Source organism: Melozone crissalis, unplaced genomic scaffold (assembly GCF_028551555.1).
Source record: "Melozone crissalis strain CALT ecotype California unplaced genomic scaffold, PUWL_Pcris_2 ptg000156l_1, whole genome shotgun sequence".
NCBI lineage: Eukaryota > Metazoa > Chordata > Aves > Passeriformes > Passerellidae > Melozone > Melozone crissalis.
This window is the reverse complement of record NW_026535927.1, coordinates 176,447-200,646: the sequence shown is the minus strand read 5'-3', so window position 1 is coordinate 200,646 and position 24,200 is coordinate 176,447. Positions and strand designations below refer to the sequence as shown.

Sequence of the window (24,200 nt, the reverse complement as noted above, 5' to 3'; positions counted from 1 at the left end):
AAAATGTGCAATATGAATATTAAACATCTACATTTGCTAAAAGCAAATGACTGAAAATAATTTTTAAAAACCTCCTGCAAGTTCCATTCACCTCCAGGCCTCTTCCACAGGGAAAATGGAATGTCCAGGCCTGAACATCTGAACAGATCTGAGGGCAAACAGTGACCTGGACAAGTGACCTGTGGACAGCAGAGTGGCCATAGCAAGTTGGGATCCTGGGAGAGACCAGACCCCGGTGAAAGGAGCAGCTTTGGTGGTATCAGACACATCCCACAGAAATAAACCACGCTTCAGATGGAAAAAAATCCTCCAGCCATAAAACCAACCTGCTTCCAGCATGAGGAAATTGGAGGGTTTCCCTTCTGAATGGGGGATAATTCTGTGTTTCACATTTTGTGCTAGAGCCACATCTGTAACATCCAAAACAAAGCACTCCAGGCAGCCCACGGGGACTTCTCAGGCACAATTTCCCTGGCAACCCAATGTTTCCTCACACTTGCAAAACCAACCTGAAATTTCTCTAAATCAGCTCTTTAGCCTTGTTTTATTTTAGGGAAGTGTTATAAATATCAGCCAGGTAGAAAGAAGTTGATTCCTTACCAATGCAGAGGGGTGGAGGGTAATTCCAGCGGCGCACCGTGCCCGGCATGCAGGAGATGTGAGAGTGGCCCTGCAGGGATGGAAAACAAAACAGGGGTTTGGGAGGTGGATGGAAAACAAAGGGGAGAGCCCCTCCGTGTCCTGGAAGGAAAAAATTCCCTGCAAGATGGATCTGATCCAGAGGGAGATGCCTGTTGCATCTGGGGTACCAGAAAAGTGATGCCTTAAAGAATGTAGGAATTAAACAACTGGATTTGGAGATTATCTTTCACACTTGGGGATTATCTTTGGAGATAATAATAGTGTAGGAGGTCATCTAAAGGCTGGTCTTTATTGGAGGAAGATATGGAAAAATGTCCATAAAATGCCCATTCCTCTAAGGGGGGAGTGAATACAGTTGTACAAATTTAGCAAATTAGCATAATTGACAAAAATAATCATAAATAGTGAGGTAATTCAACCACCTCTGAATCCTCTCCCACAGACAGGGACTAAACTTTGTGTCTCCAAGAGCTGGTTTCAATCTTGGAAGAGCCAAGGAAGAACAGGAACCTGGGACCCCCAGCTTGGAGCTCTGGAATGTGTTTTGTCTTTCTGCCTTGGGAAAAGGCAGGGAAAAATACTGGGACTGACCACAAATATAACAACAGAGGTAGAAATAGATGTGTAAAGAATATAGGGAACCCAGAAAAGCAGGAATCCTTCTGGTGATGCTCAAGGACCTGGAACAGAGTTACAGGAATAAAGGAGGGATTTATTAGAAGGTTTTTACAGGAGACACCTTGGGCAGCACAAGGCTGGAGATGGACCCAGGTTGGATCCAAGGTGGACCCTGAGTCACAAAATTTCACACTTTTATAAATTTTGGTCCACTTCCATATGGGGTTAACTGTCCAATTCCAGCTGCAGGTGATGCAGTCCCACCCTCCCAGTTTGCTCCCCTCCATTCCCTGCTGTTTGCACTTTTTGGGGCTGAAGCTGCAGAGGTGTCCTTGGTTCTGGGGCTGGAAATTGATCGTTCTCTGGGACTGAGGAGAGGAAAAGGATTGTTCTGTGTGCTTGAGGAGAGGAAAAGGATTGTTTGTGGGACTGAGCTGTGAGGAGACCTTGCTAAAACACTTTATAAGGAGTTCAGAGTCCCGCCCTGAGGCAGTGCAGGTCTGGAGAAGCAGGGAGCTGGGGCTGGGGCTGTACCTGCAGGGCGTAGCCCGGCTCGCACTGGAAGGACACCACGTCGTTCACCAGGTAGCGCTCGCCGATCTTCAGCCCATTGCCGGGAACCGCGGGCTCCGGGCAGCTGGAGAGACCCACGGCTGTGGGGAGAAGGGAGGTGGGAGCTCAGGGAGTGGGGCTGGGGCTGGGCTGGGGCCTGCAGGGATGGGAACACGCTTTGTGTTCTATCCCGCTCCTGTTTGCCATCCACCACCACAGACTCTGGGTGGGGAAATTCTGTTTATTATGGATTCTCCAGGGACAGCCCATTTCCATCTCCACATTTCCAGCTGGGAATGTCCTGCTGCAAACCCAACTAACAACCTGTGACACCTCGTGAGGAGTAATGGGCTCCCCTTCCCTTCCCTTCCCTTCCCTTCCCTTCCCTTCCCTTCCCTTCCCTTCCCTTCCCTTCCCTTCCCTTCCCTTCCCTTCCCTTCCCTTCCCTTCCCTTCCCTTCCTTTCCCCCTTTCCTTTTGTTTCTCCTTTCCTATTCCTTCTCTTTCCCTCTCATTTTCCTTTCCTTTCCTTTCCTTTCCTTTCCTTTCCTTTCCTTTCCTTTCCTTTCCTTTCCTTTCCTTTCCTTTCCTTTCCTTTCCTTTCCTTTCCTTTCCTTCTTTTCTTTCTATAACCCACATCTCTCTCCTTTTCCCACATTTTTTTCTCTCCATTTCCCACATTTTCTCCTCTCCATCCATCTCCCCTCTCCTTCCCCCATCTCCCCTCTGCACATCCCAGGGATATAAAATGAATCCTGCAGCTCCTCTCCATCATAACCTCCTGCATCCCTGCAAGGGCTCCTGCTCCCCACAGAGCCCCAGGCAGGGGGAAAATAAAAGAGAAAAGGAGCAAGGAGAGGCTGAGTCTCCTCCCAAAGCCCAGTCACGCTTCCCTCCCTGCTCCTGGATGTGCTGCTTGACCTTCAGAGAGGCAGCAGGGAAAATGGCTTTAAATAACTTCTCCTTCACATCAGTGCCTTTCACTCAGTCCCAAATTGTTCCTGGCTTTGGAGCATGCAGAGGTAAGAGCTCAGCCTGAGCGCCACAGTGAGGGAGAAACCTGAGTTTTCCTCCCCTGTTTGAGCTCATCTCTCCCAACTTCCTCCCAGAAAAAAACACAGAAAAAAAAAAAAACCAAACCCAGGGCTCAGGGCTGGGAGATTCCAATTGTACAAACAGAGCAGAAATCACATTATTTCCAGCTGCCCTGAAAATCAACACCTATTAATTTCCTCAGCCAAGGAAACAGACAGGGCTGATAATCCCCAGGCTCATGAAAAACCTGGCCGTGATTTTTGCAGGAGGGTGCTCAAAGGATTTATCGATTGGAATAGAGCTGGAGAAGAAACAGAGTCACAGCCAGAGGATTCCTGCAGCTCCCAGAGCACAGGCTGAGCACATTTTTTCCTCTCCCAATCCTGTGGTGGCTGTAATCCTGCTGGATCCAATAATGGACAGGGTTTCAGTGAGTAAAGGCAGCAAATCCTGGAAGGTTTTAGTGCTGCTTGGCTTTAAAGCAGCTCCAGCTGTGCCATTGCAGGGAATCTCACACTGGTTTGGGTGGGAAGGGTCCTAAATCACCCAACTCCCTCCAAACAAGCCCAGGCTCACCCTCACCAGCAGCAGAGCTGGGAAAAATCATGGAATATCCTGAGCTGGGACCTGCAAGGATCGTCCACCCCACACCTGGCTCTGCAGGATAACCAGCCCCAAAATGTTTAGGATGGATGTAGGGAAATGTTCTTCTCCCCAGGCTCCCCAGGGAATGGGAACATTCCCAAAAGCTCCAGGAAGTTTTGGACTTCACAGATCATCCATCCCATTCCTGGCTCTGCAGGATAACCCCAAAATGTTTAGGCTGGATTTAGGGAAAGGTTCTTCCCCCCAGGCTCCCCAGGGAATGGGAACAATCCCAAGAGCTCCAGGAGTGTTTGGACAGGGTGGGATTGCTGGGATGCCTGTGCAGGGCCAGGGTTGGACTGGATGATGCTGGTGGATCCTTCCAGCTCAGGATATTCCAGGATTCTCTGCCAGTATTATCCAAAATAACAGGCACCTCCACCTCTCCTGATCAGACATCAGGAATCAAACACAGACCCAGGGGAAAATGAGTTTTTGTCATCCCCATCCAAACCTGACAGCCATTTCCCAAAGGATTCTCTTCCCTGCCTCACTCAGGTTTGTTCTCTCACCACTGGGGATTTCTTTTCGAAAGGATCCTGGCTAGGATCACACATTTAGCCACGTGCTGGGGTCTGTATTCCCAAAAAAAAACTGGCATGAGCCTTGCTGGGAGCAAAGTGCTGCCATTCCAGGAAGAGTTGGGATCATCCCTAACCAGGAACCCACTCAAGTGCTCCACACCACCACAGAATTTGGGTTGGAGGGGACATTAAAGATGTTTTTAAGGTGTTTTTGAAAAGGAGGGGTGCCCACACCACCTCAGAGCTTCCAGAGGTGCCCTTGGACAAGGAGGATGGATCAACCACCTTGGGAATGCTCCTGTGCGGGGCTCTGAGCACACAGCACAGGAATTCCTGGATCCAGCAATGTGCCCAGGGCAGCTCAGGGTGCTGGGCTGTGGGAACAGGAGCACATCCAGCAGGGGAGGGAGGGGAACATCCCCAGCACCCACTAAAACACTGCAGAAACCCCCCCTGATAACACTGATAACAGTGATAACATGGGGTTCAGCTCTCGGCTGTGAGCAGAGCCTGCCCAGGCTCTTTGTGCAAATCCTGCAGTTTTTCCAAGCTCAAGCTCCATCAAAATGCTCAAATTCAGTTTTATCTCCATTCTGACCCTGCTTTCCTCAGGGGATGACCTCTGAGGACTCTTCCAGCCAGGATTTTTGGGATGAGGACATATCCAGACCTGCTGGTTCCAGCAGGGAATGCCAAGAGCTGGAAGTCCCTGGCAAGCAGCACTTCCCAAACCCAGATCCCAGCCTTGCACCCACGGATTTTTTAACCCTTTGTGCCACAAAAAACTGCCACCAGGCTCATCCCACCCCTCTGCTCCATCTTTCCTCTATTTATCACTCCCTCCTTGAGAGCAGGGAGCCACAGCAGCTCCTTCCCCCATTTCCCCAGCCCTGCAGGCACCTCCCCATCGCGCAGGAGCTGCGGGATCAAGGCTGGAGCTGCTCTTACTTTTGTATTCCAGGTGAAAGCCGGCGGCAGAGACGCTGATGTCGGAATAGAAATGCAGATAGAGCTGGTTTGAAGTGCTGTTGAGCAGAGCAGGCACCGTGGTTCCTGGCAAAACAAGGGGAGCACAAAGGCAGGGGAGAGTGTGAGAAATGCCTGTTTGATGACTGGCTTTTGGCAAATATTCAAATGGATGGTATATGGGTTGTGTTGGAAAGTGATGCTGGATTAATTCTCTTCAGTAGTGTGCTAAATATAGTTTTAGGTTATAACAAAATGTTAAAATAGAAACTAAGCTATGTAAGATATTTTTTTAAAGAAAGGACTTGCAATGAGATAGCAGCCACAGGACACCTCAATATTTCAGAGAAAAATAATTTATTGGTCCATTATCAGAAGAAATCAAATTCTTCCTGACTGCTCAGCCATGAAGGTGCCGTCAGGATTCAGAGGAAGAAGTTGGCACTGACCACACAGAATCCTGTGTTTGAACGGAATTTATGCATCATGGATGAGATGTATGAATATGCAACAGGTTATTGTTTTTAAGGGTTAATCCTCTGTTAATGTGGGTCCTTTTTTCGGGCTTATTTTGCCCAGAAAAGATACCCAGACTGTTCATAACTCTTTGTTTTTATTGTCTCATATTGTCCTAATCCAAATTGTCCAACACTTTTATTACTCTAATTATATTACTATTTTTATAACCATTTCGTTACTATTTTTATTATCTGTAAAATAAAACTTTAAATAATAATATTATATATTAATACACATTATTAATATATAATATAATATTATGTATAATATATAACATATGTATTATATAATAATATATTACTATTTTATATTAATATATTATACATTATATATCATATATTATATATCATATATTATATACTATATATTATAGACAATATATTTTATTATAATAGATAAAATATATTAGAAAAATAATTATATAAAATATTATTTTAATATTTAATGATACATTTACTATTAAACTTTTAAAATGTTAAAAACAACTGATGGGCATTTTTCACAGAGAGGATCTCTCTCCCCCTCCTCAGAGATTTCCTGACAACACAAAGTCCTTCCAACTTAATGAGCTCCTCTTGGTTTTGATCAGGTTCTTTCTAACGAGGCCAATTGAGAAATACCCAGGGCCTTTCCTGAAATCCTTTCCTGGATTTCAGCCCCTGGAGCTTGGCCACCGACAGACAAAAAGCACCAAGGGATGGGAAACAGCGTGGGTGGAGCGCAGGTCTGGGAAAATTCGGGAAAATTTGGGAAAATTCGGGATTCCTTCATCCCCTGGAAGCTGCTGCAGCAGCAGGACAAGGCAGCTCCATCCCAGACCCTTCTCCTGCCTAGCTCAGGGCATTTTGGGCACATTTGTTAAATAAATGAGGTTTTGGGCCATTGTTCTGCCAGTGGTGCTGAATTTGAAAGGCTCTCAAAGCTCCTGGAGCCTGCTCTGCTAAAAGCCACAATTCAAAGAAAAACACAAGGATTCCAAAGGAAATACAAAAATTCCAAGGAAAAATAAGAGTTTGTTTTGTAGCCTTTCACCCTTTCTGGGGGACATCAAGGTCAGGTCACCTTGCCAGGTGTGGTGGCCTCACATCCCAGCAGAGCTGAGGGAATTCCCATTTCCAGGAATAAAACTCCACTGGTTTTGTGTTTAAGGCTCCCTCTCAACCCTTCCCACAGGTAGAAATTGGAATTGTAATTCCCAACCCAACAGAGCACATGATTCCCTTGAAATCCATTCCTGGCTTTTGATGCTTTTTTAAAGTTTAATTTTGTGAGGTGAATGAAATGAGGCAGGAACTGATGGGCTCGAGGGCCACGTACCAGAGAAGCTCCCCAGCATGGTGGCTGTGTTGTCTCCTCCATCAAACACTTCCAGGGAATCCCAGTTCTGCTCTGTGACAAAACTGATCACCTGGATCTGCAGAGAGAAACAAAACAAAGGAAAAAAAATTTGAAATAATAGGAATAAATCAAATTAACAGCAATTAAAGGGTCACTAATTGAGTTTACACACTCCGAGGGTTCAACACTGGCAAAATTTGGAGAATTCTGCCTTTGACTGTTCCCACTGGGATTTTCCAGCTATTTTTCCCCCAAAACTTCCAAATAGAAATGTTATTTTCTGCTGCTGCTCCAGAGCTCCTGGAACTGCCCAGCTCATTTACAGCTGCTGAAAATCCCAGCTTTTTTCCCCCATTTGGAGAAATCCTTGAAGACTTTGAGCCCTTTCAAATGAGAGCAACCAGCAGCACCCCGGAGATAAAATAAACCCAAAAACCACCTCACATTAAACAACAGGATTTTAAAAATCCAATCAAGTTCCAGCCTTGTTCCTCAGCTTTTAGAGGGATCACTCGAGTGCATTTTCAGATTTCACCTTTCCCTGCCATGCCCCACAAGGTTTGGAGGCCTTAGGAAGTCACTTGGCTCCATTAGTTGGAACAACAACACAAATCCTTGGATGAGAAACATCAGGAGAGCTGAGAAATCTGCATTTATACAGAAAAACAGAGCTGAAAAATCTGCATTTATACTGAAAAGCAGAGCTGGGAAATCTGCATTTATACCGAAAAGCAGCTCGTGCTTGAGTGAGGATCTCCAAGGAATTGCTCAGCTTTGTTTACCATTAACAAGGATTTTGCCTAAATCCTAAATGCTGATGGTTCAAAGCTTTCAGTGTCCCATTAAAAACCCGAGTTTGGTGAATGGGGTGAGAGTGAGGCAGAAAACCTGGGTAAAAACCACCTGTTTTGGGGAAAATTCAGATTTAAGCTGAAAGGTCTGGATGAAATTTTCCAACATTGGGTATCTCAAATTGAATTGGCAGGCAAAAAACCCCAACAAATCCAAAAGGAATCTCAAAGATAAATCAGGAGCATAAATGAGTTGTACAGCTTGGCTCCAAACAAGGAGAGTGCTGGAAAATTGGGAAAAATGAGCAGTGAGGAGATTTCACTGCCCTCAAACTTTGACTACACACGTGTGAACCTTCTCCCTTTCTCTCCATATCTTCTTCCCTGATTTCCTCATCCACCCCAATTCCCCACTTACCCCTGCCTTGCTGCACAACAAATCAAAACCCCCCGTTTGAAAATAAATAATAAAACCAAAATCAAATAAAATAATAAATAATAAAACCAAAATCAATGCCCCCACTTCAGCCATTGAAGCCATTTCCTCCTTGATTTACTCCGGGTAATAAAACCGGCTGTAAAGTTCCTCCCAAATATTTTTTTTAGCAGAAAGTGAGCGGAGTTCACCCAGCAGGAATCTCAGTGACCCCCACGGAGCCATCACTGACCCTTTTTTCCCTTTTTTCCTGCCTCATTACACCCCTCTCGTGATTTACATTATTGGAAGCTGAGTGAGAATGAGCGTTTTGTTTGCTCTTACACCGCCTAAATTATTTATTCTCCTCTCTCCCCCCCTCCTCCAGCTTAACGGAATAAACATTTTTAAGGTCCTAATTCTAGTCTGACATGTGGATTCACAAGGGATCTGCATCTATTTACTGCCACGTGTATAAATTAATTCACTCAGGAAGGTTTGCTCCGGGAATGAATAATTCATGGCAGAAGTGCCAGCTTCTACCCTGATTACATAAAAATCCTGCTCCTGAGTGCTGTTACCAAGAAAGCTTCAATTTCACCTCCTTCCCTGATTTACAGTTGTTTAACCTTTAATTGTTGCGCAAAAAAGGGGGTAAAGCGATGCTGGAATTAAGATCTAATAATGGAGAACGCAAAGGAAGTGGAGCCAGGATGGATCCAGCTCCAGCTCCGTGGTCATTCCCTCCCTGGGGGCTGCACTGAGACCCCTCCCTGCAGCTGTTTCAGGTCCTGAAAAGCCAAAATCTTTCTCCAAGGGCTTTTTTTGCCTTCCTGGAAGACCCAGGGAAGCTGATGGGTCGTGACCAGGTGACAGCAGATCCTGGTGACATGTGGAAGTGCAGGCCTTAGCACTGGTGGGGGACCCAAAAATGTGGGATCAAAGAATTTTAAGTTTGGGATGGATTTTAAAGCTCATGTTGTTCCAAAATCTCTGCTGTGGCCAGGGACATCTCCCACTATCCAAGAGTGGAACAGGTTGGAAGCCCTGCTCAACCAGGCCTTGGGCACTTCCAGGGCTGGAGCATCCACAGTCTCATTGGACAATCATAATAAAAAACTACAATTTAACCCAGATTCCCCCTCTTTTGTGCCAGAGTAGGGGTCACACTGAGGGAAGTGGAGCCAGGATGGATCCAGCTCCAGCTCCGTGGTCATTCCCTCCCTGGGGGCTGCACTGAGACCCCTCCCTGAAGCTGTTTCAGGTCCTGAAAAGCCAAAATCTTTCTCCAAGGGCTTTCTGCCCTCCTGGAAGTCCCAGAGAAGCTGATGGGTGACAGCAGATCCTGGTGACATGTGGAAGTGCAGACCTCAGCACTGGTGGGGGACCCAAAGAATTTTAAGTGTTTGGGACGGATTTTAAAACTCATCTCGTTCCAAAATCTCTGCTGTGGGCAGGAACATCTCCCACTATCCAAGAGTGGAACAGCTTGGAAGGCCTACTCAACCTGGCCTTGGGCACTTCCAGGGCTGGAGGATCCACAGCCTCCCTGGACAATCACAATAAAAAACTAAAATTTAACTCAAATTCCCCCTCTTTTGTGCCAGAGTAAGGGTCACACTGAGGGACCACGGGCCTGCTCTTCCTAAATCCCACCCTGTGCCTCCCTGGCAATGCTCCTGGAGCTCTGGCATCCCTGGGGCTGTGCCCATGCCCTGGGGACCCTGGCAGTGCCCAAATACCCTCTGGGGGAAGGAGAACCTTTCCCTAAATCCAACCTGCCCCTCCCCTGGCACAGCTCCTTGCCTGGTCACAAGCTGCAGCCGTGGTATTTTCTGAAAAATCCTTTCCTTAGGATTTTTCCTCCTGAGAAGCTGAGAAGCCTCAGGAACAAAATGTAAACAATGATTATCTGCTGCTGTGGAATGCAACAGGTGCATCTGTGATTGGTCTCATGTTAATTGTCTCTAATTAATGGCCAATCACAGTCAGCTGGCTCAGACTGTCTGTCCAAGACAGAAGCTTTTGTCATCATTCCTTCTTTTTCTATTCTTAGCTAGCCTTCTGATGAAATCCTTTCTTCTGTTCTTTTAGTATAGTTAATAGAATAGAATAGAATAGAATAGAATAGAATAGAATAGAATATATATCATAAAATAATAAATCAAGCCTTCTGAAACATGGAGTCAGATCCTCATCTCTTCCCTCATCCTAAGACCCCTGTGAACACCGTCACAATAAACGTCACCAATGAGTCCCTGCCTAATCCTGGCTATAAATAAATAAATCCCTGATTCCAGAGAATTCCACATCAACCCATCCCTGTCCTACGAGGAACAGCAATTTCCCATCATGTGAGAGCAGCACACCCCGAGTGTCCTGCTGTCTGTCCTGGCTGTACCTGGATCCCTGCTCCCTCGGGCACTGTGATCTTCCACACGCAGTTGAGGCTGTTCAGGTAGGGCTCAGGGAAGCCTGGGGACAGGATGGTTCCTTTCCTCTCCGTCAGGTTCCCCCCGCAGGGCACTGCCGGGAGGAAAGCACAAGGAATTGGTTTTGCTAAAAAAAAACATTGTTAAAATTACAAGAAATCGAGAGCTGGTTGTGATTTAAGGATGAGATTTTAGGAATAATCCTCTTTCCAGTAACTTTTTCGTGCAACTTTTGGCACATTCCTTGGGTGTGGGGAGCACACGAGGATGATCTTCATCCTCTCCTTCAGAGGATGTGAAAGCAGCTTTCAGCCAGATCTGATTTATTTGAGATGCTGTCCCAGATCTCACAAGAGTACTGGATCAAAAATGTCAATTCCCTGGAATTTGGGGTTAAACTGTTCTTATTCAGAGCCAGGCTGGGCTTTGTTTTTTATCAGACAACCATGGAACAGTTTGGGTGGGAAGGGACCTTAAAGATCCCCAAATCCCTTCTCCCAGACACCTTCACTATCCCAGATTGTTCCAATCCCTGTCCAACCTGGCCTTGCACACTTCCACGGATGGGACAGCCACAACCTCTCTGGACAGAACCACAAGAGGTTCTAAAGAAGTCTTGAACATTTCATTCATTTACATTTCAATTCATTAGTGCTTTGTTTTGCTGTTGATTTTTCTTCAAGCTGGAAGAGACCCACAAACACCACCAACATCCAACCCCTGTCCCCTTTCAGGACAACCCAGAGAGCAGCACAGCTCCCAACAACATTCCCAGTGCCACCCACCCTGCTCCCACCTCTCCCAGTGCCACCTACCTGTTGCTATAGGAAATAAAATGATGTGAAGGTAAAAAGAGAGCTTTTCATTTCTGATTCTAACATTTATAGATTTCCAAAAGTGGCAGTGTACTGGAGGGTGGAAGAGCCACCTCTCCAATGACACTGGACACACCAACAGCCCATCAAATTTCTCCTCTTAAAATAAAACTCCGTGGACACGCTGCTCTTTTCAAGGTAAAAAGAGAGCTTTTAATTTCTAACAGTTATAGATTTCCAAAAGTGACAGTGGATTGGAGGGTGACAATGCCACTTGTCCAATGACACTGGACAAACCAACAGCCCATAAAATTTCTCCTCCTCCATAAAAGAACGCAGAACAATAATTATTTACATAAAGCGCGCGACAAGAACGCAAACACCAGAAAACTCAGAAAAACTTTAAAAAAACCAAGGTGGCACCTACCCATGCAGGTGGGGACGGAGGAGTTCCACTGGGCCAGGGCCCCGGGCATGGCCAGGCACTGGATGGCAGGGGAGCCCCTGAGGCTGTAGCCGGGGCTGCACTCGAAGCGCACCAGCGCGCCCACGGCGAAGTCGCTGCCCAGGCGCCGGCCGTGCCGCGGCTCCGGCACCGAGCTGCACTGCGTGGCGCTGGTGCGGGGCACGGCTGGCACACAGGGAGGACACAGGCAAAACAGAGTTAGTGCTGGCAGGGAGATGGTGGAGAGAAGATTTGTCTGTTTTACACTGGAATTACTGAGCGTCTGAATGCGGAGAGGTGCTGGGTGCAGACTTGACTGTTGAGTGATTGTACCCAAAGCCTGAAGTGTCAGGGGGGGAATCCAAACATGATTATTGAATGATTGTACCTAAACCCCAAAGTGTTTAAATCCCAAAGGGTGGCTGAATCCAAACTTGGCCATTGGCTGATTTATCTAAACCCCAAAGAGGGGCTGAATCCAAACACAACCATTGACTGATTGTACCTAAACCCCAAGGAGGGGCTGAATCCAAACGTGACCATTGACTGATTGTACCTAAACCCCAAAGTATCTAAATCCAAAGGAAGGGCTGAATTCAAACTTGGCCACTGACTGATTGTATCTAAATCTCAAAGTATTTAAACTCCAAGGAGGGGCTGAATCCAAACTTGGCCATTGACTGTTCCTAAAAATCTAAAGTATTGGGGCTGAATCCAAACATGATCATTGACTGATTGTACCTAAACCCCAAAGTATCTAAATCCCAAAGGAAGGGCTGAATTCAAACTTGGCCATTGACTGTATCTAAACCCCAACGAGGGGTTGAATGCAAACTTGACCATTGACTGATTGTATCTAAAAACCTGAAGTATCAGAGTTGAATCCAAACATGACCATTGACTGATTGTACTTAAACCCCAAAGTATCTAAATCCCAAGGAAGAGCTAAATCCAAACTTGGCCATTGACTGATTGTATCTAAAACCTTAAAGTATAGGGGCTGAATCCAAACATGACCATTGACCAATTGTATCTAAACCCCAAGGAGGGGCTAAATCCAAACTTGGCCACTGACTGATTGTATCCAAAACCCCAAAGTATCTAAATCACAAAGAGAGGATGAATCCAAGCATAACCACAACTTGATTTTATTTAAATCCCAAAGATTGGCTTAATCCAAGCATGACCATTGACTGATTATACCTAAATCCTAAAGATTGGCTTAATCTAAGCATGACCATTGAGTGATTACTCCTAAACCCCTAAGCATCTAAATCCTAAAGATTGGCTTAATCCAAGCATGACCATTGACTGATCATTCCTAAATCCCAAAGCACCTAAACCCCAAAAGTGAGCTGAATCCAAGCATGACCACTGAGAAGAGAAAAAAAACAACATTTCACTCCCAGTTCTGCCAGCTCAGGTGATCTGAGTTCAAGTGGCTCCATGCCAGACCGAGTGGAGGTGGCACTTGGTGACACAGCTGGGTGGGCATGGGGGCACCTGGATGAAGGTTGGACTTGAAGATCTTGGAGGTTTTTTCTAACTTTAATGATTTAATGATTCTATACTTGAAATAAAAGCAGCTGGGACATCCAGAATCCCCCCACTGCCTCCTTCCAGAGAACTTTCCCCACACCAAAAGGCTGTTTTTACCCAGGGGAACCAAAGGATTTGGCAGTGGCTTCCCAAAACATTGTTTTGTCACCCAATGCAGGAGCCTTTCGGTTCCTCAGCTCCCTGGGCCTCATGGTCATGAAGGAACAGTAATTGGGAAAAAAATCTCCTTTGGAAAAGAGAGAAAAGGGGGATTTAAGTTGTGATGGTGCTAAAATTATTGATTTTCCTGTTGAATACTGGGAATTACAAAGACAGGAATGAGTCTGGCAGGTAAGTGAGGAGAAAAACCCATCAAAAAAACCCAGGTCTATTGCCAAGGAAGAATTCAATTAATATTTTCCTCTGAGTTGCTTTAAATTTATGAGTGTTTAGCTAATTAGAGTCTGGCCAGGCAGATCCAAATCAGGATCGCCCTTTTCCCCTTGCTTCCCGTGCAAGCTCTTGCAGGAGGGAGGAGGAAACCTTCCCTGCTTTCATCAAAACCTTTGTTCTGCTGAGCTCTTTGAAGATTACAATCACAACCACGGCTGTTTCACACTCATTAGGCAGGAATTCAAGAGAACAGATCTCCAACTACTCCAAAATCCAAACCATGCTTTGCTTCACCCCTGCAGAAGGCTCAGGTCAGGTCGTGCCAGTGTCTGTCCCCTCTTTGCAGCACAAGCCTGGATGTTCCCACAGATAACTCCAGGGAGCACGTGGGTGAGAAATCCCTTCTGCTTTCCCACTGTTCCATGCATCATTTGCTATTTACTCCCATAAAATCCCCGAGTTGTTCTCGCCCAGCGCAGCACAAAGCTGTTACTGAAAGGATCAAGGGGCAGCAGTGTGACAGCCCCGAGCCTGTGACACGCACACAGGGAGGATTTCCGAGCTGCCAGACGGGATTTCAGCTGCTTGCACCCAGCGAAAGTGCTAAAAATGCCACTGGGGAGAATTGCTGGGAGATAAATCTCCAAATTCCCTGTGTGACTCCGGGCACGACGCTGGGATGGGGCTGATGGTAATCCTGGGATGTGCAGGGTTCAGGCTGAGTGGGAATGAAAGGGCAGAATACAAAGCACCCAGAGCAGCCCTGCCAGAGCTCTGCTCCCAAAGGAATCCTAATTCCCTGTGATATTCCCTGCTCAGAACCCCCAGACACCAAAAGCAGCTCAGGACACTCAGGACACCCCTGGGAGCGACCCGAGGACACTTCCAGAACACACCTGAACTCACCTTGGTAGACGAAATGAAAGCCTTTGGCTGTGGATTGACCCTTGGAGCTGAATTTGATGAGGATCTGGTTGGTGGTGGCCAATGGCAAAGATTCCCCTGGATGGGGAGGAGGGAAAACAGGAGAGACACAGAGGTGGAGGAATGAGCCACAGAGAGTGGGTGTTGGGTGACAGCTGTGACAAAGCTGCTGTCTCCAGCAGGGACAGGGACAGGGGATAGGGAGCAGCTCCCTACCTGAGTGAGAGCCTGAGAGGGAGCTGAGCAGCCGTGAGTGCTCCGTGGGGCCATCGTGCACCTCCACCACGTCATTGAGCGCCGTCTGGAAAAAGGCAAACTGCCCGAAGAGCACTGTGGGGACAGGGACAGGGCTGGCACCGGCCACTGCTGTCCCCAGTGCCACCACACTGCCATCCCACTGCTGTCCCCAGTGCCACCATGCTGCTGTCCCCATGGCCATCACACTGCTGTGCCCAATGTCATCACACTGCTGTCCCACTGCTGTCCCCAGCATCACCACGCTGCTGTCCCCAGTGTCATCACACTGCCATCCCACTGCTGTCCTCAGTGCCACCACACTGCTGTCCCCAGCATCACCACGCTGCTGTCCCCAGTGTCACCACACTGCTGTCCCCAGCATCACCACGCTGCTGTCTCCAGTGCCACCACACTGGCGTCCCCATATTGCTGTCCCCAGTGTCATCCCACTGCTGTCCCCAGTGCCACCACACTGCTGTTCCCAGTGCCACCACACTGGCGTCCCCATATTGCTGTCCCCAGTGTCATCCCTCTGCTGTCCCCAGTGCCACCACACTGCTGTTCCCAGTGCCGCCACACTGGCATCCCCATATTGCTGTCCCCAATGTCACCACACTGCCATCCCACTGCTGTCCCCAGCATCACCATGCTGCTGTCCCCAATGTCACCATACTACTGTCCCACTGTTGTCCCTAGTGCCACCACACTTCTGTCCCCAGTGTCATTACACCATCATCCTCACTCAATCCCAGTGCTGTCCCCACTGTCATCCCATTGCCACCCCATTGCTGTCCCTACACCGCCCTCCACACCCAGCCTCTGGGGCCAAGGCATTTTCATGGACTCAGAGAATCCCCTGAGCTGAACCAGACCCCAAGGACCGTCCAGTCCAAGCCCTGACCCCCCAGGATTCCCAACATTCCAAACTGGGATTTCTTTTCCCAGCACAACCTCTGTCCTGCGTTTCAGCTGCCTTTATTCCAGGCAGGGAGTGACAGCCTGGAAAAATGGGAGCCTTTTATTTATCCCCAAATTCCAGAGGCAGCACCAGACTCCCCTGGCTTCATTAACTCAACATTTTCCCACTGATTCCCAGCCCACTGGGAATTTCCTGTGGCTCATTACCCTTTCCCTGCCTAGGGAACACGAGGCGCAGAATTCCACTGAGGAATTATAATTATTGATTAGCTGCAATGGACAAAATTGGACAAATCCAGAATTTTCTCTGACTCCAGCACAAAGAGCACCCAACAGCACCTCCTGCTACCTCTCCTGCTACCTCCTCTCCCATCTTCCTTATCTCCAGTTCTGGATGAACTTAGAAAAATTATCATTAAAAACCCAGCAAATAAGAAGAGAATCCCATAAAAATTCCAAGCATGGTACCATAGTCCTTGGGCACGACGATGGAGTACAGGCACACATGGCCACTGGTGTAGTTTTGGGGATAATTTGGGGACAGGACGACTCCATCTGAGCCTGTGTACTGCCCGCCACAGGGAGCTGCAAGGGAAAAGGATCATGGAGCATCCCTGGAGCCTGGAAATGTCCCCAGCCACCATCCCCTGCTCCAGGTGCTGCTGCCTGAAAGTTCTCATTGGAAAAATCAGGTTTATCCCACCCTGAGTTTGTGCTGGAATTATCAAACCACTAACTAATGTGGGATTTGCTCTGTTCCCCACTCACAGCTGGGGATGAGCTCCTTTTGCCACCTTTCCTCAGTTTTTCCTGCCACAGCCTTCCCAAATTAGGGATTTCACTCCTTCCCCCCACCAGCTGCCTCTTGATCCCCTTCTCAGCTCAAATCTGACTGCAAACCATGAAGTCAGAAAAGAAAATAAAATAACCACAGATAAACCCTAAGGAAAAACCCCTTGTTTTGTCACTGAGCTCTGTCCCTGCTCAGCAACACCCAAGACTGAGGGTTTGGATTGGCAAGGATCAGGTTTAGCCAAGGTTTAAGAGGATTCCTGACTCCTGTCCTGTGCCAGGCACTGAATCAGTCATGTCCAGTTTCCTGTCTGTCTCCAAGAAAACCCTCAAGAAAACTCCCCAAAATCAGCTCTTCCTTTAAAAAAAGAGCTGTTAAACCCCTGAAAAACAATGAAATCTAATTCCTGGTAAAACCCCTAAAAAATTATAGAAAAACTGAGAAAACCCCTGTGAATTAACCCCCATTTTTCCATGGAGGATGCATTGAGGGGTCCAGCTCTGGGCAGATCCTCCCCCCAGCCCCTTCCCGTGGGATTTACCTGTACAGGTGGGGCGTGGCTTGTTCCAGGTGGGTTTCCCATCCCCTCCCATCACACAGGTGAGGGTGGGGCCCCCCTCGATGTCGTAGCCCCCATCACAGTAGAAGGTGATGGTGGAGCCCAGCTTCAGGTCTGTGCCCACCCTGGTGCCATTCTTGATGGAGCCTGGGTCAAAGCAGGACTCCCGGGGGTTCTCTGCAGGGAAAGAGATAAAATTTTAAAAAACATATTAAAAAAATGTTAAAAACCAAATTTCCTAGGATTTTTATTCCTCGGGCGCAGCTCCTCTGCTGCTTTGATAAGTGCAATGGGATTTTTTTTAGGATTTTTTTCACCTGAGAATGTGTGGGATTTTCACAAGGACTGGCACCATTTGCAGGGTGTGGATTTGGGATTTGGTTTGGATTCTGGGAGAAGGGAGGCTCCAGTTCCCACCCAGGCACCCAAAATCCAAACTCCCTGTTTTGGGAACCACAGACTGGGGAACCCCCTCTGCCCATCACACATTTGTACCCTCAGCCTTTAAATCCTGAAATCCTGGGTTCCCCTGGGTTCAGTGGGGTCTTGAAGGACCATAAGCCAAATCAAAACTCTGATTTCACACAACCCCAGGATCGCTGAGGCTGGAAATTCCCTTCAGGACCATCGAGTCCAAGCTGCGACCCATCCCCACCCTGTCACCAGCCACAAGGACAAATCATATTTGAGATGGGGAGGAATCTCCATCTGGCACAGAGAAATCCTGGATTCCCCATCCCTGAAGTGTCCAAGGCCAGGCTGGATGGAACTGGGAGCAATCTGGGATGGTGGGATTGTTCCTGCCCATGGATGGGTTTTAAAGTCCTTTCCAACCCAAACCAGTCTGGGATTCTTTCATTTATTCCTTGGACACCTCCAGGGGTGGGGATTCCACCCTTTCCAAGGCCTGGCACCTTTTCCATGCAGAAGTTCCTGCTCATGTCCAACCTGAGCCTCCCATAGCACAACTTCAGGCTGCTCCCTCTCATCCTGTCCCTGTTCCCTGGGTGCAGAGGCCAAACCCCACCTTGCTCCACCCTCCTGGCAGGTAGATAGTGAAAAATTCTCTTCCTGCAGAGTTTAAAATCCCATTTCCACATAAAAACTCCAGAGAACACTACAGAGCTGTCAGGACTTAGATATTTTTTTCCTTCTTCTAACAGCTTTTTTTTGGGGGGGTTTTCTTTTCTTTAATTTTTTTCCCTGCCTGCAATATAATTAGAGGCTTTGATTAATCCTGCTCTTTTGTCATTTGGAAATTGCTCATTAAAGACAAGGGCTTTTCTGAGAGCAGTGGCTCTGGGAACAATTCAAGTGTGCTTAAGCATTAAATCAGGGGCTCTCAGATTTTGGGGAAGGTGTGGAAAGGAGAAACAGGAAACTGTAAAGCCCACAGGTTTTGCTTTTGCTTCTCTGCATGAAAAATCAGGTGATCCCATGGTTTCCTGTCCACAGCAGCTGCACCAGGAGATCCAAATGAATGGGGCACAAAAAGATGGGATTTTCTTTTTCCTCAGAGCATCAATTCCCTGTTTTGGAAGCCACAGATTGGTCAACCCCCACTGCTCATCACACATTTGTATCCTCAACCTTTAAATCCTGAAATCTTGGGTTCTCCTGGCTCTGTGGGGTCTTGATGTACAAATTTGGGACACTTTGAGCACCACTTTTTCTCTTTTCCTGTTTCACTCCTTTCCTCTTCACCTCCCTTTCTCCACCCTCTGCTTTGGGGATGCCAAAACACCAGAATTCCCCCTGGAAGGAGCTTTCCACAGCATCTAGAGCCTTGTTCCAAAGAGGTGGAATAATCTGGGAATAAGTAGAGGGAAAGCCCCAGGTAGCTGCTGGTGGGGTCTTGATGCACAAATTTTGGACACTTTTGAGCACCACTTTTCCAGTTTCACTCCACTCCTCTTCACCTCCCTTTCTCCACCCTCTGCTTTGGGGATGCCAAAACACAATAATTCCCCTTGGAAGGAGTTTTCCACAGCACCTAGAGCCTCTCCAGTTGTTCCAACAAGTGGAATAATGTGGGAATAAGCAGAGGGAAAGCCCCAGGTAGCTGCTGAGCCCCCAGCCCTCACCTGTGTACTCGATGACGAAGCCAGCGTTGCTGACGGAGGCGTCGCTCCGGAACGCCAGGAAAAGGCTGTTGCTGCTGCTCTCGATCCTCTCTGGCAGCTGGGAGCCATAAAAACTCCCAATCAGAGGGCTCAGGGAGTCAGGCCCATCGTAGATGTGCAGGAAATCGTAGCCAGGCTCCAGGCTGAAGCTGCAAAAGCAAAGGAGGAGAGCTTGGGGTCAGGACATATTAGTGGAGAATTCCGCGTTGATGTTCTGGGATGTGGAAACCCGGGGCAGGGACTGGCTGCTCCTGCTCCAAAATCCTGCCAGGCAGAGGAAATTCCTGCCTCTATCCATGTCTGAGGGATCCAGGAGTAGGGATGGAGTCAAGGGGTTGGGATGGGGTTGGTCTCAGAGCTGCAGCTGCTGCAGGGATTCCTGGGCTGTGCCACATCATGTTCTATTTATTTCTGGGGTGGAAGGAATGATGAATCTGACTCCATGTTCTCAGAAGGCTGATTTATTATTTTATGATACTGTATTATATTAAAGAATGCAAACTAAACTACACTAAAGAATATAGAAGGTTAAAGAGATAATAATGAAAACTCGTGACTCTCTCCAGAGTCCTGACACAGTTTGGCCCTAATTGGCCAAAGAGTGAAAACAACTCACAGCAGAATCCAATGAAACAATCACCTGTGTGTAAACAATTTCCAAACACATTCCACATGTGAGCAAAACACAGGAGAAGCAAATCAGATAAGAATTGTTTTCCTTTTTCTCTGATTCTTCTCAGAAGAATCCCGGCCAAAGGGATTTTTGGATTTTTCCAGAAAATATGTGACAATGTTCTGTCTATCAAAGAGGAACTGCAGCTGGAATAAGAGGATCTCCTCCCCAAAAAATGTCTGGGAACAGATTATCCAGGGACATGGGACAGCTCCATCAGATTCCTTCCCAAAGTTCAGACATCCACACCCAGATCCTCCCTCCCCTCTCTGTGGCCATGGCACCAAACCATGCGTCCCCTCCCCAAGGCTATGGCACCAAACCCTTGTGTACTCACACGCTGAACACCAGGGCAATGACATAGTCAGGGGACACTGTCAGCTTCCAGTCACACTCCTTCCCTGGGGGATATGGCTCTGGGTACTGTGGGGACAGGATCACCCCAGCCGGGCCCGTCAGGATCCCGCCACACGGAGCTGCAGGAAAACCACCAAGGGTGAGCCTCTTGTGAAAAATGCGTATTTTATGATCGGCTTTTTGCAAATATTCAAATGAATGTTATATGTGTTGTGTTAGGAAGTAATGCTGGATTAATCCTCTTAAGTAGTGTGTTAAATATAGTTTTAGGTTATAACAAAATGTTAAAATAGAAACTATGCTATGTAGGATACTTTTTTAAAGAAAGGACTCGCATTGAGATAGCAGCCACAGGACACCTAAATCTTTCAGAAAAAAAGAATTTATTGCCCTCTTATCAAAAGAAACTAACTTCTTCCCACCTCAAAGGTGCTGTTAGGATTCAGAGGAAGAAGCTGACACTGCCCAGACAGAATCCTGTATTTGAATGGAATTTATGCATCATGTATGAGGTGTTTGAATATGCAACAGGTTATTTTTTTTAACGGTTAATCGTTTGTTAACTGTGTCCTTTTTCAGGCTCATGCTGCCCAGAAAAGGTCCCCGGACCGTCTGTAACTCTTTGTATTTATTGTCTCATATTCTCCTAATTCAATTTGTCCAAATTATTATTAATTAATATTAATAATTATTATATAGAATAGAATTAATGTTAATTAATTCTAATTGTATTACTATTTTTATAACCATTTTATTACTATTAAACTTTTAAAATTTCAAAAACAAGTGATTGGCGTTTTTCACAATTTAGAGCACGCAGACTTCCAAAGCACCAAATGGGAAGCAGGAATGGAATAAAATAAAGGAGATGTGATAGACAGAGGGGATTGAGACAGCACAGAATCCTTGTGGGGCATTTTAGTGGGAAGTGACCCTGAGGCTCATGTAGGACATGAGGTTGTGGTGGCTCTGCCAGGTGAGGGCTCTGTCAAACACCTCAAAGAGATCTCTGGATGCCACCAGGACCTTCCTAAAATCCATAAGTGAAGAGCCAGGAGGGAGAGAGAGGGAGAAATTCCACTTTCCTGCTGCATTTATGGAAGTCCCTGTCAAGGCCTGCTCGCCCGTAACGAGGTGAAAACACGTCTGGGCCTAAATGGCTCTGTCGTGTTTACTCCACTTCCCAGCACATTAAATGCCAAGCTGATTGAAAAATCAATTATTGCTTTTTTAAGGCTCAAAGTGCCTGCTCGTGTTTCTCACCGTGGCAAAACATGACTGATATTTTTCCTGTCAGTTTTTTATTATGCAGGCTCTTTGTGAGGGCTCGGAGGTTTCCCAGATCGGCCCTCACGTATTTGGGGTGAAAGGAAGGGGGTCTGAGAGCAGATAAAGAGTGGGAAATGAACTGGGATGGGATAAAAATGATGGGATAAATCTTGGAAACATTTTCCATGAAGGAATGAGCATGTGGAATTTGATAAAGAAAAGTATCAGGTAAAACCCAGTGGGGCTTGTCTAGAAATGCCATAGTAGGGATTAGAGAGCTTTTTCAAGTCCAAAAATGGAGAAATGTCATCCTTCTGGGACACACCAGGAAACCACAGCACAGATATGGAAAATTTGGCTGAAAGTCCCCCAAAAATACCTTGGAGAAACCACCAAACTTCCCACATTTGGGATGGAATGAGAGCAGGGAGAGCACAGCCTGTGGGGAGGTCTGAGAGCAGCTACAGAGTGGGAAATGAGCTGGGATGGGATAAAAATGATGGGATAAATCTTGGAAACATTTTCCATGAAGGAGTGAGCATGTGGGATTGTCCTGTGAGCTTTGATAAAGAAAAATATCAGGAAAAATATCAGGTAAACCCCAGTGGGGCTGGTCTAGAAATGCCATAGTACCTGTTAGAGAGCTTTTTCAAGTCCAAAAATGGAGAAATGTTATCCTTCTACTGAAATCACAGTACAGATATGGAAAATTTGGCTGAAAGTCCCCCCAAAAATGCCTTGGAAGAACACACCAGCATCTCTTCTGTGCCCATTCATCCCAATTTTAACCCCAAGGGTGCCTTCCCCTCCCATACTGTAACGTCAGGGGAAAACTCTGCAGAAACTGAAATCTAAGGACTCATTTTTGAAAAGCCTGAGGGAGACAAGTGTTCAACACCCTCGGATTCCTTTGAAAATCCCACCCAGAGTCTCCAAAGGGTTTGAAGCAGGAGCTGGACCCAGCCAGTGGTGCCTGGGACTGGGAGGGATGCAGACTTCAAATGGCCCAAACCTCCCGGGGCTCTCCCAGCCTGGATTGTTTCACAGTGGTGCCACAAAGAGGGGAAAACGCATCTGAAATGCTAAATACCCCCAGTCAGCCCTAAATTTAACACTGAGTTTTCCCAGTTTAGCTCCAACTAGGCTGCCTCTCCCCCAGTTACTGATATTTCACTGATTATTCCTCCAAATCCTTTGTCACTTCATATTAAAATTGGCTGGGAAAAAAACTATAAACAATTGAAGTATAATTTGAAGTACAATTTGAAGTATTAGAAAATCAGCATTTTTAATCACAGCTGTGGAGACCTGAAGGATATTTTTTTAAAAATATTTCTTGATTTTTTAAGATGTGTGGAGTGAAATTTTATAACAGGGTTCAGGATGGATCTGTGTCCATGAATTCAGGATGTGGATCTGTGTCCATTGGTTTAGAACATGGACCTGTGTCCCTGGGCTCAGAACATGGACCTGTGTATATGGGTTCAGGACATGGATTTGTGTCCATGAATTCAGGACGTGGATCTGTGTCCATGGATTCAGGTCATGGATCTGTGTCCATGGGTTTAAAACATGGATCTGTATCCATGGGCTCAAGACAGGGATCTGTGTCCACGGAGTTAAAACAAGCATCTGTGTCCACAGATTAAGCACAGGGATCTATGTCCATGTGCCCAGGACATGGATCTGCATCCATGGGCACAGATCATGGATCTGTGTCCATGGATTCAGATGACAGATCTGTGTCCATGTGCTCAGATAATGGATCTGCATCCCTGGGCTCAGATCATGGATCTGTGTCCATGGATCCAGGTCACAGATCTGCATCCATGGGTTTAGAACATGCATCTGCATCCATGGGCTCAGAACAGGGATCTGTGTCCATGGATTCAGGACAGGGATCTGTGTCCCTGGGCCCAGAACATGGCCCTGTGTCCATGGATTCAGGACATGGATCTGTCCATGGATTCAGGTCGTGGATCTATGTTCGTGTGCCAGGACATGGCCTTGTGTCCATGGATTCAGGTCACAGATCTGTGTCTGTTTCCTTGTGTACCTGTGCAGGTGGGAGGGTCAGGCTGCCAGAAGAACCTGTTCTGGATCTGCACACAGGTGATCTGGGCCTCCCCTTGCAGGCTGTAGCCGGGGTTGCACTGGAAGGTGATGGAGTCCCCGGCCTCCCGGCTGTCCCCGCTCCGGCTCCCGTTCTGGGGGATTCCTGGGTCGTTGCAGGATGTGGCTGTGGACACTGCAGGGAATTAAAAGCACTCCTGAATATCAATGTTTATTTAACACCAGGCCTGCAGCACTGGCTGCCCTCAGGCTCTGTCCTTACCCAGACATCCAGGCCATGCCTTGTTTCCCCATCCCTCCTCCTTCAGCATCCCACAAAGTTCCCCGACACACAAAAAGTGCTTTTCCCTTTGCTCTGAGCATCTGCCACTCCAGCTGGGAAAGGCTCTGGGGACCAGCAAGTTCAAGAGCAGCACCCAGGGAGCAGCTTTGATGTAGAATTGTGCACATGGCTGTTTACTCCATCAGGCCAGACACCCACTGATCCTCCACGGTGCTTTTGGAGAGTTCTGTGCCAAGGCACATGCTGCAAAATCAACTCAGCCACCAGCACTTCACGCTTTCCCCTGAGTGCCAGAGAAATTTAGCCTCAAGATCTGTGAAGCA

At 47.1% G+C, this 24,200-nt stretch overlaps 1 pseudogene; it reads right to left on the bottom strand.

Annotated features, from left to right (window-relative positions):
• The window catches only part of LOC128948755 (CUB and sushi domain-containing protein 2-like), a 137,947-nt pseudogene that overhangs the window by 37,092 nt on the left and 76,655 nt on the right, over positions 1–24,200 (bottom strand).